Genomic DNA, 11,759 nt, shown 5'->3' on the forward strand with positions numbered 1-11,759 from the left:
TATATATATATATATATATATATATATTGGAAGGAAAAGGAAAGTTATCTGCAACAAGTGTTCACTAGTTTGAAAAGTGACAGCTGGTGAACATGGCAGTGTACTTCAGTAACCTGGGTTCAGCTCTGCTTGGGTGGGACAGATTTCATGGTGTTGGTCAGGTCATGGCCCCAGGTGTACCCGCAAGGTACAGAAGGAGAGCATAGTATAACCAAGTCTGTCTGTTCAGAGAGGTACAGGGACCAGGTATAGTACCCAGCAGCACAGCAAAGACCCACCTGCCACAGACCTCTGCCTGACCTTGTAGGCATCTGGAATCCCCAGCAGCTCAGCCCTCAGGCCTGACCTCAAGCAATGAGAACTCTCCTGTTCTAGGTTTCAACAGGCCTGAAGAAACTCTGGTCCTGTGGACACCATGCAGCACCACCCCATGGGACTCTGCCTGGATGATGTCATCATGTTGTTTGGACATGATGAGCAGGAGATGGGAAGACCTGTTTTCCAGTGAAGACCATGCTATCCAGTGATCAGACTGCAGACCTTAAGCAACTAATGGGCCTGTCACACTGTGAACATCATGGGGCCCAGAGGCCTGCTGGATCCTCTCCTTCAGGGGAAGGACAAGGTGTTGCTCCTTGCTCCTCTAATCATTGAGAAGCAAGCTCAGTGCTGGCTTGCTCTGTGCAGAGCTGAGACGGCACCCTCCATGCTAGGTGAGCTGACCAACCACTCATCAGTTACCTGGGAAGCCTGTCTGTGCTGAGGGGTCTAGAGCAGGACACTCTGCAGCAGGCTTGTGCTGTGACCCAGGAGCCCTGCTGTGTAGCCATAGTGCCCAGCACATTGCTAGGGGAAGAAGGGTTTGTAGTAGATGAGGATAGTGTGTGTGCCTCTGACAAGTCCCCAATAGAGTCACAGCAGAGACCTGCAGAGCACTAGAGAAGAGCAGGCATCCCCAGGAAACCAAGAAGAAGCAATGACTCATGATTCAAAAACCCACCTCCAGACCATCCCTGAGCCCTGTCCCCATGCCCTGGGCACTGAGGAACTAAGTGACTGAGCTGCTCACCACACGGGGACTGTTGGACTCAGCACAGGGCAGCAGCAGTTGGGCTCAGCACGGCTGAATGTCAAGGTGGAAGCAGCCCTTTTGGGACTGGGCTCACCACATTCAGAGAATCCCCTTGGAACACATGCACAGGTTTCCTGAGCGCCTGAGGTTCTCTCGTCCCTAGCACCTTGGCCTCAGCTCACTCCTAGGACCTCATGGAACTCACCAGGCAGGAAATTCCCGAGGGAATAAAAAGCTGGGATTTGATCTCCGTGGATTGGAATCATAGTTGGGGAATTATCATGAGAACATCAAGCATGAGCTCCACAGCTTCTCATTAAATTTCATGCAACAATTACCAGGGAAAAAAAAAAGGTGAAAACTTCCTGAACAAGAAAGCCCATGCTCAAGGCAACCTGAGGAGGAAGGAGGTCCTCCCTCCCCACCAGGGCCAGAACAACATCTGGCGGAGGAGCCAGGCAGGTCTATGTGCAGAGGGGCTCCTGATGCAGACCCTGCTCAGGGGGGCTGGGTGAGTGGCTTCATTTGCTCCAATTGTGAAAGAAGCTACCTTATCCTGGCCTGGGTATGAAACAACGGAAATTTATATTGTGAAAGTTCAGAGGCTGAAAGGCCAAGATCAAGGGTTTGGTATTGGGTGAGTGTTCTTTGTCCAACTTGAGGTGTCCCTTCTCTGTGTCCTCCAGAGCTTTCCTTTAAGACTGTGAGCAGGGACTGAGCTGTCCCTGCAGGCCATTGGATAGTGGGCATTTCTGCAGTGGATCAGCCCCCAACTGGATACTCTCACATAACTCTCATGACCTCATTACTGTCCTTTTCTCCACTTGTAGCCACACTAGGATCGGGCTTCAGCATATGGAATCAAGGAACAGGATTCATCCATATCACGTAAGCTCTGGGGACAGAGAGGCAGGGGTCAGGCTGGGCTTCCAGTCCAAGAGCACAGAGCTGCTTTCCCCACAAGGCAGCCCCTAGTAGCTCCTCCCATGAGTCACTTGTCACCACAGACACAATGCTGGAGCCTGTTGGGTTCCCTGTTGATAGGCCACATCACTCTATTATTTCCTAATATTTGGGTAATAAGGCAGGTCTCTGTTTGTTGTGGTTAGCCTGCCATCTACTGGTCATTCTGTGACATAACATCCTCAGGATTTTACAAGCTGGGTCCCAGTGAGGCTTCAATGTGTCTTCAATGTCACTCAGGATGCTGATCCCACTGTACCACCACCAGGATACTGAGTTCTGCAGGGAAAACAGCTGTCCCCTCATGTCAGGAATCTTGTCTGCTAGTCCAGGACTGAAAACTAACAGACACCCAGACGTCTAAAAGAGATTAGTCACAACAGAGTTCAGGATGAGCTGTGTGACCCAGGAGAGATGACAAGGTGTGACTTCAGAAAGTTCACTGAGGACTGCAGGGTGTAAGGCAGGGTGAGAGGAGCCCAGGCCTCCTGGTGTCCACTTGTCAGTGCATCAGTCAGTCATTCCTGCCATGCAGAAGCTTCCCAGAGCCACACCTAGACCACAGCAGCTGTTCCAACCAGGAAGGACTGACACCCCAAGGCTCCTGACAAATGGATCAAAGTTTTGTGCTCCTAGCTACAACACCAGGAATGATCAAGTTAATCTTTACACCCACATTTATTCTGCCATGGTAGTGAACTGTGTATCCAAGTTGTCCAACATGCTGGCCGATAGCCACATGTGACATTGAACATTCAAAATGAAGCAAGTAAACAAATAAAGTTCAATTTAAAATTTAATTTGGAGTGTCAAAGCTCAGTTTTGGGTAGTATTCATCATGTAACAGTGTACCATTTATAGTTTATGAGCATAGAATCCGCTCCACTCTGTGGTGTCTTTCAAAGATCAGCTGATACTGGGAACAGCAGAGGCCACCCATTGAGTTAGAGTATCAATATCTGGATATTTGCTCAACCAGGGGCCTGGAGCAAAAGAAGCACATGAAACAGTGTTGCTTCAAAGAGAAAGCAATAGCCATCCCAATAGATGGATGAATATGAAAACAACAGGGAAGGAACCACCTAATAGCCCAGAGCACCCCAACATCTGATGCCATCAACACCACTGTGGAGGGGAACATCACAGAGGGGATTTACACAGCTCACAGCTAAAGTGTCCAGTGAGCTAAAAGGAGATGCCATGAGTGGAATTAGGGAGAAAACACAGGAAGTGAAAGACCTCTTCACTGAAGACCCAGAGACTCTGACAAAGAACCAAAGGAAACCCTGGATATGACCCAATAAATCAAATTTAAATTCAATGAAAAGAATCACCAATAGTTCAGGCCACTTTGAAGATAGATTTGTCAGGCCTTGAAGACAAAGTATATGATCATGAACAGAAAAACGCATACAGGAAAGATGTCAAGAGGCCATGCCCAGAATACTCAGAAACTGGGACTAGATCCAGAACCACATTGGAGCATCACCAGGGCAGACAGAGGCTCCCAGACACAACCTGAGGGAGCACACGTTGTTCTCAATGAAGTGACCTCAAGAGTCTTCAGACAGACCTACAGGTGTGAGTTACCCAGTTTGCCACAAAATGCTACTGTGGATCTCTTAGTTCATTTGAGCCAATTAAAAAAAAAAAAAAAAAAAAAAACTCCTTAGACCAAATTATTTGATGGATAAATATAGAAAACATATGAATGTGTGACACATATTCTGAGTAAATTTCCCTCCAAAATAGGAGGGAAAACTGGTTTGTTGACACAGAAGACGTTTCTGGACCCTCAAGTCCTGTTCCAGATCTACCTAGTATGAATGTGTGTACAAACATTTGAATCATTTCTTTCTTTTTAGTGGAAGCAGTAGAAAACATCCTGCACAAGGGCACTCTGAGCTGTGAGATGAAGGCTGAACCTTCCCTCTGTGAAGGTCCCTCTCCGTCAGCCCAGCTCCCCACCATCCTTTGCCCACTGAGCACCTGTGACTGGAGCTCTGCTTCCTCTATGCCTCCCTCTCCTCCTCCTTGAGGACAGGGGGCTCTGTCTTTAAATCAGGTTTCTACAGCCCCAGAGACCATGGGGGTTCCCAGCCCTTGTCCATTGGCCTCTTCCAATGGCCACCAGTGAGAACCCACTCAGACAGGAGGCCCTTGTCAGATACAGGGTGTACACCCCTCTCTCCTGTTCAAAGGGTCATCTTTGCACCTTCCTCAAAGTGCACAGTGGGGAGATTAGGTGTTGCATTTCCTGAAGTCTCCTTTGTCTGTGCTGTTTTGTTGGCTAAGTTTAGTGTCACAGCTGAGAAACTGCTGCCTGATGCAAAGTCACAGATTTGCACCTCTGTTGTGTCATGGTATTTTATGGTTTTTACTCTGAGTCCAGGCCTTTGTGACATGCTGTGCTATTGTCACACATGGTGTGTGGCAGGGCCTAGTTTCATCTTTCTGCATGCAGGTGTCCCAGGTCTAACTGTTTTCAACAGCACTCTCTCCATTGTGTGGTCTTGCCACCTTTGCCAAAAATCAACTACCCCAGTGTGTGAGTGTGGCCTCAGCTCTATCCCACCATCCACACAGCTGTCATTATGCCAGGAACAAAGCACCTTGCTCCCCAGCACTGTGGGTAGGGAGAAGGGAGGGTCTGGGGTCAGTCACTGTGAGAGCACTGGCAGCATGGGGGAGGCCTGGGGTCTGTCCCCAGCACCACAGAGAAACAGCCAACAAAATTAAATTAAAAACATTGGAAATCAGAAACTGAGGCCTCTCACTGCATTTCTCATTTGCAAGATTATTTAGTCTCCTTGTGTCCCTTACATCCCCATGTTAACTGCAGGATCAGACTGACAATTATGAAATAGATAAATGAAGGCAGCTGAGATTTTCATACTGATTGCATTGAGCTTTTACCAATTTGACGTGGACTGCCATTTAATAATAGGCTTTTCAACACTCAAATAAGCAAACAAAAATATATTTCCATAAGACAACATTTAATGTTGTTCTATAATATTCAATAGACAAGCCTGTGAAAAATAGATTTTTTTCTCTATTATGCAAATAAGGGTCTAAACTAAACGTGTGCCCAGGAAGCGCCCAGAGTGCACTCTGCCATCAGTGCTCCTAGTCATCGCTCTGCACATCACATCTCCTACCTTCACATAATTTCCTTCACTCCTCAGAAGGAAAGTAAAATGTGCTTCTTGCATTTCCCATGAAACAAAATCTACTAAGCTGCTGACTGTAGTGTAAAGATCAAGATGTCAGAGCAGCAATGCTAAAGACCACGGACTCCCTTGTAACATGGTGAAACACCTGCACATTTTCAAATGTTCAAATTCAAACACAAGGGTCTGTGCACAGATGTCACAAATTCCTTCACCAAACTTGAGGAGAGCACTAGAGGGACAAGTGCCCATATCCTGTGCTGAGTGGGAAGTGCACAATGGCAGGAATGGCACAGGGACACTGTCCTGGAGATAGTGGCAGAGATTCAAGAGGAAGCCAACTAGTGGGTGGGGTCTTGCTATCAAACCTGAGCTCTAGAGATGGGCTAGTCTGGAATTCCAAAACTTTCCATGAAAGTAATTAACATTAACCAGGCCTTATGCTGACGCACATGGAAGCCAAATTGGGACACCCAGGTTTGTGAATAGACAGAGTTTCCTGTGAGGCCAGCTGTCATGGAGGACAGGAGGCCTCAGCTCACCTCTGCCTCCCCAGCACTGGGAGCAGAGGGATTCCAGGAAGAGAAGGAGGCTGTCTGTGGACTGGGAGGTGAGAAGGGGAGTCTGAGGCCCTTCATGAAGGGGGAGGAGGTCATGGTGCCTCTTCACAGGAACATGGTCCTTTGGGGGTAGTTATCAGGTTCTGCATGTGAGACACTGAGCTTGAGACTTTGAAAGTTCCTTGGCCAAAGGTGGGGTGGGGAAAGAAAATAAAAAGAAAGTTCCTTGGCCAGGACAGCTGGCATTGTCTTGCTTTGTCACTGATGGAAAACCATAACAAAGTGACCTTGATTGGATTCTGCAGGTTTTACCAGACAACTCCCTCAGTGGTTGACTCTTAAAGAAAGTCATGTCCAGGTGTGTTGAGCTTGAGTTGTATTCACACTCTTTCCCATTCAGGGTCAGACACCAGGAGGCAGGATTGTGACAGGAAAAAGAAAGGTAGGACAGGTCACTCAGATGTCAGCTCCACAGATTGGAGGGAGGAACCTGGTCATGGGAAAGCCTGATCTTCCACAAATCCCCCCTCATGAAACCTGGGACCCTCTATAGGTAGAGAAGCAGGAATGTCCTTAAGAGCCCCTTGTGTTGGGTTCAAAGCAAAAAGGATGCAGCTGCAGCCACATCCCAGGTCAAAATGTGGGAGATTCTCCCATATTACCTTTGAAATGAAATAAATGGGAGCAGGACCTGGGAACTATTTCTAGAACCATTGTTAACAGTGTCTGTGCTTTGACAAATTTAGTCACATATTGTTGAGGTCAAAAGGAGAAGAAAATAAATGTCTGGGAATCAAAGTACCCTGAGCAATTCACCTTTAACTCTGCCTGTGCTTGGGATATTGTGGCTCTTCTGGAGACTCCATCCTCACCTGGTAAATAGGGAGATAACACCAAGTGTTCCCATCCTCTCTAATCACTCACATTTCTTCCAGTGAAGCAAAGAGGGCCTAGGAGACCATGCATCTTTCAGACCTGAATGAACCTTGGTTTCCACTCACACAACCTTTCCAGGTGCAGTGGAAAAAGAAAAGTGCAAATTGTCTTATTTGGTGCCTCTGGGGGAAGCTGTTCTGCCCCAAGGGGTAAGGGTGGCAGAAAGAGCTGTGAGGTTTTTGTGGTGGACTGAACCACTGTGGTACCCCGTGTGGCCCTGCAGACAGTCACACACTGCAGCCTCCCCAGTCTCCAAGCTGCTGATGGGAGAGTGTAGTCTGTCCCTGACCCACTGCCACTGAACAGGGCTGGGGTGCCACTGGCCCTGCTGGATGCACCATAGATGTGGCATCTGGAGCCTGCCCAGGCTTCTGTTGGTATCAGGCTAAGTAGCTGCCAACACTCTGACTGGCCCTGCAGCTGAGGATGGCTCTTTCCCCTGGAGACAAAGCCACACAGACTGGAGTCTGTGTCAGCACAATTTCTCCTGTGGCACCTGAGATGGAAAGAGAACAGAAAGGTCACCTGTGCATTCTAGGTTATACCCTAGTCTCCATAGTAGAGCCAGGACCCTGCAACACCCTGGGCTTAAATCACTGGGCTTGGTAATCAGAGGTGCCAGGACACAGGACCCAACCACAATGAAAGTTTTCACAGACATGCACAACCATCCCATGATCCCCCACCTGGGAGCCAGGACACAGAGGAGCAGAATGGGGGCTGCCATGGCTCCCTCTGAGTCCGACCTGATGTAAAGCTTCCCAAGCCCCTATCAGGCACTGATATGGCTCTGGAGAGCAGGGTGGGCTGGGAGGGGCATGCAATTCAGCAACAAAAGCTTCACCACAGCTGAACATTAGGCCATTGGCACTAACAGAATTAGTGCCAATGGCCTAATGCTCTCAGGCTGGGCCCAGACTCAGGCCTTCAGGGTGGGATGGAGATTTGTCACTGACAGATTGTGTCATATCAAGAGTCTTCAAACTCCCTTGGCCTGAATATGTGTAGCTGTTACATCAACAATATCTGCATTGTAGTTCTGACTTCAGCCTAAGAAAGATCAGGCCTTTCAACAGCATCTAACACAGAACACATGGGGCTCTTCATTCTGTTGTTGTGGTCTCCATGGTGACAATGCTCATCATCATCATAACAATATTCACTTGGCAGAGACCCATAGAAATCAGGATCAGTTTCACCCAAGCAGGCTTCTCCACAGCCACACAGGCTCTGGGTTCATTTTCACTAAACTGATCGGGATCTTAAAATCCTATTGATATCGTTTTTCCTCTGGATCTTCATTGAAATGCTCAGACTTTGCATTGTGTCCACTAAAATTGGACAGTGTGTTCCTTCTCACTCTCCATTAGGCAGACATCCCCCTAGGAAAGCTGCACAGGTAAGTCTTCATCCTCCTTCTTAGGCTGTTCTCATCTATCCCCCAGACTTCACTCTGTGGAGGGGGTCTGTAGGCTGGAGGCCAAGGAAGGGAAATGCAGCTCAGGACTAGAAGCCAGAGGGCCACAGAGAGGGAGAGAGACCATGATGCATCCCCAGTCTATACCCACAGGCCCTTGAGCCCCATGGAGGGCAGCAGGTGCAATTCTGGGTTCAAAGGCCTAAAGACGTGGGGTCGGTGACCAAGGATGGTAGAACAAGCAGTACATCTTCCTGGGGAGGAGGAGCTTGATAGAAGAAGGAGTGGGCATTCCTTTTTCTCCTCCTACATTCAGCTGGGTCTCAATATGGAACAGTGTCACCTACATTCAGGGAGGGCCCTCACCCTGTCCCCTGATCATCAGACAAATCTTCCCTGAAACAGCCTCACAGAGGCACACAGAGAATGCTGTACTAATGCTCCAAGAGTCTCTCCACCCAGTTAAGCTGACACCATGCAACATGTTTCATGGATTCTTCACAGAGCTACAACAGAAATAATGAGGTGTGTCCTGCATTAAATCAAGAAAAACATTGTCCTGTCCATTCTGCTATGGCTGAGGAAGATCAAGGGGGTTTTAGAGCAAAGGACCCTCCCTCTTCCCTTCTGGGAAACCCTCCCAGTGACCTCTGGGCCTGGCTGCCTCTGAACAGTGGCCTCAGCAGGTGGAGGCAACAGGAGGAGCAGTTGGAGCAGCCCAGCCTCACACTTCTGCTCCCTGGGAGGTTTTTGTCATGGCCTGTGTCACTGTGGGAGAGGAAATGCTATGCTGTTGACAGTAATAACTGGAAACATCTTCAGGCTCCAGGCTGCTGATGGTGAGAGTGAAATCTGTCCCATGTCCACTACCACTGGACCTCGATGGGTTCCCAGATTCCAAACTGGTTGCCCAATAAATGAGGTGCTTAGGAGCTTGCCCTGGTTTCTGCTGATACCAACTTAAATTATTGCTAATGCCTGACTGGCCCTGCAGGTTAGGGTGACTCTGTCTCCCAGAGATACTGACAGAGGGATGGAGACTGGGTCAACTGGATATCACTTCTGGCACCCGAGGTTGGAAACAACAGTACAATACAAATATTCACATAATTAGACCCCAAATAGTCTGCAAGGCAAGTCACTGAATGCTTTGACCCGAGACATTCCTTACCTGGGAGGCAGAGCAGCAGGAGGCTGAGCAGCAGGAGGCCCAGGAGCTGAGCAGGGGCCCTCATAGCCATGCTGTGTCCTGACTGTGACTGACTCCTGGGGTGTAAGCAGCCTCTTAAAAAGCCCTCAGGGCAGTGGGCTGTGCTGTAGGCACATGAAAATCAGCAGGGCTGGGCAGGATGGGCACAGCTGCAGGGCTGCTCCTCTCAGTCACTCAACCCAGACTCAGTGTCCCCAATGTCCCAGGTCAGTTAAGAGCAGCACAGATGTGCCAGGGCAGAATATGTTTCTGCCTGAAACATGCAGGATAGAATCAGTGCACTCTCTTGTAAGCTGACATATTGTTCTCTTCATGATTCAGGAAATGTCTTTCTTGGGTTTCTTAATGACAATTCTTTATTATTGACAGTAACAGGGAGAAATTAAGGGGAAAAAGGATTTGTCATGATTAGGATATAAAAAGAACAATGAGGACAAAAAAATTAGAATTTGAAAACTCCTTGAAGATGCTTGGGTTTTTCTAGACAAATTGACCTTGCAGGACTGAGTCTGGGGGAGGGTGTGACCATCATAATCCAGCCCATGTGCCTCAGTCTCTCCAAAAGACACACTCAGACAGGATGGAGTGTGTCCCCGCAGAGCAGCAGGTGCAGGGCTGTTTCCTAAGTGTCTTTCTGGACAAATTGCAGGAATTTTAGAAACAAGTTTTAGTTCCTTTCATGGCTCGAGTGAAGATGGAGCTCAGCCCTGCCTGGGCCCCTGTGCACTGAACAGTGACCTGCCTCTTGCTGAGGGCTCTAGGAACAACCTGGGAACAGCACTGGAATTACAACACCTCTCCTTTCCACTCCTGTCCCCTCCTCTCAGGACACCTCCAGGGTCTGGTTACAATCCCTGAATGGGCTTTCAGTATGTCCTGTCCCCTCTTTTGAAATCTCAAGGACAGTCCATCCTCCCTGCTCACTGGGGGCATCCTCAGAGCAGGGCCCTTGTCCTCCCACCAGCCTCGTCCTCTGCTGACCTGTATTCTAAGGGTACTCCATGAACCCCTTCATCAAGTGGTGGTTAATAAAGGTCAAAAATATAAAACCCTCCTGAGCTTGCATTTGGGGAGACACTGCCATTGTGCAGAGCCCCAGCAGCCCTGTGGGCCTGAGTGAAGGGCAGAGCTCCCAAGCCTTCGTGTCCCGCATGGGACAGGATCAGTGCTCCTGTCCCAGGGCTTCTAGATGTGGTATCCTGTATTGTTTAGTGTCTCCTGTGTTTGCTGTCTAGGGACAGCATTAACAACCAGGATCTGTAGTTTAGGGTCCCAAAGTCTTGACCATGGATCTTTTTCTCCCCAATTCATGAAGCTTTCTCTTCCTTCATCACTAGGAGAGATTCTGTAGGAAACTCAAGTGATCCCCATACAGAAATTGTTAAATTACTTAAGAACAAAAGATTAACATCTCTTCAGGAACTCATAAGACATTCTTGTCTTAGGGCAGTTGACATCTGGGCCATGTGACCCACATGAGATGTCAATGAGGTGGTTTTGGAAGAGAGAAGAGAAGGGGAACACTACTGACTGAACACTGCTGTCACCTCAACTGCATGTCATTCCCTGTCTGCTTCATAATCTTTCCCCATGAGTAACTTTTGCAATAATTGAGCAAATTTAGCCCCCAAGGGAAGACCTGTAAAGGACCCTATATGTATGTGTATTGGAAAGAAAGGGGAAGTTATCTGCAACAAGTGTTCACTAGTTTGAAAAGTGACAGCTGGTGAACATGGCAGTGTCCTGCAGTGACCTGGGTTCAGTTCTGCTTGGGTGGGACAGATTTCAGGGTGTTGGTCAGGTCATGGCCCCAGGTGTACCCACAAGGTACAGAAGGAGAGCATGGTATAACCAAGTGTCTGTTCAGAGAGGTACAGGGACCAGATACAGGACCCAGCAGCACAGCAAAGACCCACCTGCCACAGACTTCTGCCTGACCTAGTAGGCATCTGGAATCCCCAGCAGTTCAGCCCTCAGGCCTGACCTCAAACAATGAGAACTCTCTTGTTCTAGGTTGCAGCACAGCCTGAAGAAACTCTGGTCCTGTGGACACCATGCAGCACTACCCCATGGGACTCTGCCTGGATGAGGTCATCATGTTGCTTAGACATAATGAGCAGGAGATGGGAAGACCTCTGATTTCCAGTGAAGTCCATGCTGTCCAGTGATTGGGCTTCAGACCTTCAGCAACTGATGGGCCTGTCACACTGTGAACATGATGGGGCCCAGATGTCTGAGGCCTGCTGACTCCTCCCCTTCAGGGGAGGGACAAGGAGTTGCTCCTTGTATCTCCAACCATTGAGAAGGACGCTCAGTGCTGGCTGAGCTCTGTGCAGAGCTGAGACGACACCCTCCATGCTGGGTGAGCTGCACCAACCACTCATCAGCTACCTGGGAAGCCTGTCTGTGCTGAGGGGTCTAGAGCAGC

The sequence above is a fragment of the Marmota marmota genome, unplaced genomic scaffold, assembly GCF_001458135.2.
Source record: "Marmota marmota marmota unplaced genomic scaffold, marMar, whole genome shotgun sequence".
Taxonomy (NCBI): Eukaryota; Metazoa; Chordata; class Mammalia; order Rodentia; family Sciuridae; genus Marmota; species Marmota marmota.